This window comes from Zerene cesonia, chromosome 18, assembly GCF_012273895.1.
Source record: "Zerene cesonia ecotype Mississippi chromosome 18, Zerene_cesonia_1.1, whole genome shotgun sequence".
Classification (NCBI taxonomy): Eukaryota; Metazoa; Arthropoda; class Insecta; order Lepidoptera; family Pieridae; genus Zerene; species Zerene cesonia.
Window position 1 is genome coordinate 9,041,804 of NC_052119.1, and position 4,658 is coordinate 9,046,461.

A 4,658-nucleotide genomic window follows, 5' to 3' on the forward strand; every position below is an offset into this window, starting at 1 on the left:
ATTACCATTACCACTCAAGTTACATTTATTTAAACACAATAATTTCACTGTGAAACATCAACTACGATTCATCATCATCAGCCCATATATTATGTTCCCACTGCTGGGACACAGGCCTCCTATGAGGGTTCAGGCCATAATCCACCACGCTGGCCAAGTGCGGGTTGGCAGATGTCACAGGTCGTCGAACTTTTTCGATTCTTGGACATTCCAGTTTCCTCCGGTTTGAAAGGCGGGGATACTGACCACTATCTTCGGTAGTATAGTGGTCAGTATCCCCGCCTGTCAACTACGATTACATAATATAAATCTCCAACAAATATTACCCACAACAAAGGGTCTCAAAGCATTACGTACTTACAAAATAGCATCAGAAATAGAACACAACTTGATGTATATCGCAACAACTGAGTAATTAATCGTTATTTTTACAAATCTCCGCCAAACCACTACTATACAATTGGACTGTGATTAATCAAGTACAGTAAGCGATAAGCGGAAGCGTTTAATTAACAGCTACGTATCTACGTAGCAGTTAATTTGTTGTTACAAGACTCGACAATACACTAAGTCTTTGGTATGTATTCGAATGTCAATATAATGTAATTGGAAAAAATAAAAAGAATTACAATTATGCTAATTTAAATTTTAACTGATTTGATTCATATCTTAAATGATCTCAAGTTGTGTTTTCTTTCATAATATTTTCGCAATATATGTTATTTCATAGCAATTGTATAAAACTTTATGACGTTTCATATTTAACAACCAAGCTCAAAATAACAAACAATGTGCGAATACAACAATTCGTGACTCAATTAACCGCAAATTTATTATTTAACTAGCTGTAATACGCGGCGTCACTCGCGTGATACCCTGGTATATTGTAGCCTATATGCTAATCCAGACTATAATCTATCTCTCTACGAAATTTCATATTGATACAATAAGCAGTTTTCGCGTAAAAGAGTAACAATCATCCATTCATCCATCCATACTTTCGCGTTTATTATCCGCTTTATCTTCAGCTTATCTCAATCCGCAACCCATCAAACCGGCCCGTTCCAGTTAAAGCCGGATAAATGCGGCGCGAGCTCGACTTTCACCCTCATTACGAGCTTTATCAAATTAAGTAGCGCTTTTTCCTTTTTAATTCACCACGCTCCAAGTGTGCTTCATTTACGTAAAGGTTACGCGGATTATATATAATGGCGGAATAAAACATTTTGTTCTTAGTTGAATGGTTTATTTTATTTCGGGGCTTACAAGAATTTGTCTCAGTTTTGTATGGCACGGGGTCAACGACCTTGAATATGTTTCTCTGGCAATTCTCTACATAATATAGAGCAAAACACGTCTGTTCATATGTTAACATATATGTATCTCTAATATTTTTTAAATACACAACCGATTTTGATGGTTTTTTTCATAGATAGAGATGTAATAGTAAGGTTTATATGTATAATAACATCTATTGGATTACTCAAAATTTAACGCGTACGAAGCCGTGGGCAAAAGCTAGTATTGAATATAATTTGTCTCCTTGTCACATTATATTGAGTTTCACGGTCAAAATAAATTATCATTATAAGTGGTAAAACGTAGTAGAAAACTAATTAAACGTATATACATACGAAAGTAATGCTAACAGGGCAATAAAAGCTCACTGGGGAGATCCTTTTGATGAATATTTTGTACCTAAACTTTCCCTAGTATAGTCCTGCTAATCCTACTAATATTATAAATGAGAAAGTTTGTAAGGATGTGTTCGTGTTTGTTGCTGTTTCACGCAAAAACCGCTGAACCGATTGCAATGAAATTTGGTACGTAGATAGCTGGACAACTGGAATAACATATAGGCAACTTTTTATTCCGATATTCCTACGGGATTTGGACTTACGCGGGTGGAACCGCGGGGCGCAGCTAGTATTTTATAATATGTGCCTCGTCCAACGACACGTGTTATAAATATAACCATATATATTTACATTGTTTAATTTCAAGAATCCTATATCAATGAATCCTACCTCTATAAAATTCCCGAATTTATTAATTTAAATTTTACACAAAAACCTATGAAACGATCGCATATCCGTAAGAAATTTTCTTTTTACATCTTTTATAATGGCAACAATTTAACCGTTTATTCGAAACAAACAGTTTCTCATTCCATTACGGAGACATGCAACGACTCAGCGGCTCCGGCTTGCACAAGATCACTGAGATAATCGATAAACGTGCACTTGTGAGGTATTTAACGTTTAAGTTTATCCAAATTTATTAACAGATGATTTCTTCATTATAATAGGATCGGATTTGTCAAGAGGCAGCAGAAATATATCAATTCTGAATATTTCAACTAACTACCTGTCACTAGGTCCCCCTAGATAACTTTACCCTTTCGATATCTTATATATAAAATTCTCGTGTCACAATGTTAGTCTCTATACTCCTCCGAAACGGCTTGACCGATTCCTCTGAAATTTGGTAAGCATATTGGGTAGGTCTGAGAATCGGCTAACATCTATTTTTCATACCACTAAACGATAAGAGTAAGGCAGAACAGCGTTTGCCGGGTGCAGCTAGTGGAACTATAAAAATGAGAAAACACAAGTAGATGTGAATTAGTAAAAAGTAAATCTAAATAAACGCGAAGCTAATTAAAGCTTGTTAAAATAGTGCATTGAAACGTCTGCTACCAGAATTTATGCAGTCCGGTCGCGCCGCGTGCCTCGATACAATCTTAATTTATTTTTTACTATGAATTAAACGCTATTGTTATGTTATTTAACTGCGAGCCGAGTGCAGTTTATTTGCGTTTACACAACGAACGCGGTGGATATGTATTTTATAATTAAACGACTGTAAAAATGAGATTGAACTAACTAGAATTATTGATTTTTATTATTATTTAGGTATGAATTAGGATTCAGAAATGGTTAAGGACATAATCTTTATTAGCATACCTACCCATTTTTCTGTATTTTATTTATTTAGACATAAAAAATCTGCAAATATTATTATATATTTTATTATTTGATACCGACTTCTCTAAGGTAGATGTGACTGATAAAATTTTAGATGTGGTTTCAAAAAATTATTCGTATTTTGCTGTAAGTCAACTATTATTCGTCATAAAAACATTAATTAATGTTAAATTTAATTTAACTATATCATTAAATAGATTTGAAAAAAACCTGAGCTGCCAATAGCAAAAAGGGTTATAAATGTATTTTTCAACGGTAAATTTCGTTACTGAAAAATCCGCGGGAAAAACAACGAGCCGAAAACATCACTAGACTCTAAAGCGGTTCCACAGACTATAACATATTTTTTACAACCTTTAAAATTTACGATCCCGCCAAATTGGAATAGCTTTGAAAGGCTTGAATAGGGGTTTTATTAGCGCCATTCACGGAAGCTTATATTTTTTAAACTCGCCTTTGTTTCAAGGAATATTTTCCATATAGAGTCGTGATTTTGTTTCCGTGGTTGTTAATTTTGTAGTGATGGAGAATATTGTTTATAAAAGAATCGTAAATAACAAAATTTTAAAATTTGACGAACACATTTGATCGGACACAATATATTCGTATTTCAAATTATTTAACAACAATGTGAGAAAGTGAGTTTTTTTATACAAAATAAAGAAATTGGCTTTAAGAAAGTAAATTATTACATATTCTCCGTCCGTCCGCCCCGCCTTCGCCCGTGTTACATATTACGTGTTGCTAGGTTTAACGAAAAAAAAAACAAAATATGGAAACTGACACTGAAAATTATTACCTCTCTTCTGTCGCAGTGGAGTATAAATATCGATATTTAGAAATATCTTTTATTTCAGATTAAAAAAAAGTCAAAAAGCCAACATCACGCGGTGTTCCCAGGCGGTCACCCATCCAAGTACTGACCGCGCCCGACGTTGCTTAACTTTGGTGATCGGACGAGAACCGGTGTATTCAACGTGGTATGGACGTTGGCGACAACCAAATCGAAATTTATCAGCATGATCATCATCAGCCCATATATGTTCCCACAACTGGACATGGGCCTCCTATGAGAGTTCAGGCCATAATCCACCACGCTGGCCAAGTGTGGGTTGGCAGTCGACATGTGACATGTCGTCGAACTTTTTGATTCTTGGACATTGTGCAGATAAATTTAAAAATCACCTGCACGCTCGCCCGGTCTCGAACCCCGACTTATCGATTTTGAAGTCCGAGGTTCTCGCCACAAGAGTGAAATCTTATTTACTTCATGTAATATTACTTTCCTGGCTCAAGAATTATTTTTAACATAAAACAAAACCGCCTTCAAATTGTTAGAAGTATACTTAATTTAAATAGAACTACACGAAGAAAAGCTTTCAAATAAAAAAAAAAAATCATCATACAAACAAAAAGTACAGTCGAATTGGAACACACGTTTTTTTAAATTGAAACAAACTCCATGTAGTTTCTTTAGAAGCAACATAATGTTTATTATTAAGGCCTAGTATGGTGTTAATTGTGCTAAGGCGAAATATTTCAAAATTTGAGAATCCGAACTATTGAATAAGTCTCGTTGAATAAGTATATTTTCGTTTAGATTTCGGCTTCCTCTTGCAAAGTCCTATACTAGCTTTTGCCCGCGGTTTCGGACGCTTCAATTCGGAGCAG

General features: G+C 34.8%; 1 non-coding gene across 1 annotated transcript; it reads right to left on the minus strand.

Moving 5' to 3' along the window:
* Positions 1–3,862: 3,862 nt before the first annotated feature.
* On the minus strand, positions 3,863–3,981 carry LOC119834146. Its single transcript, XR_005287991.1, has one exon. It is a non-coding gene; the product is annotated as a 5S ribosomal RNA (ribosomal RNA).
* Between the last annotated feature and the right edge of the window lie 677 nt (positions 3,982–4,658).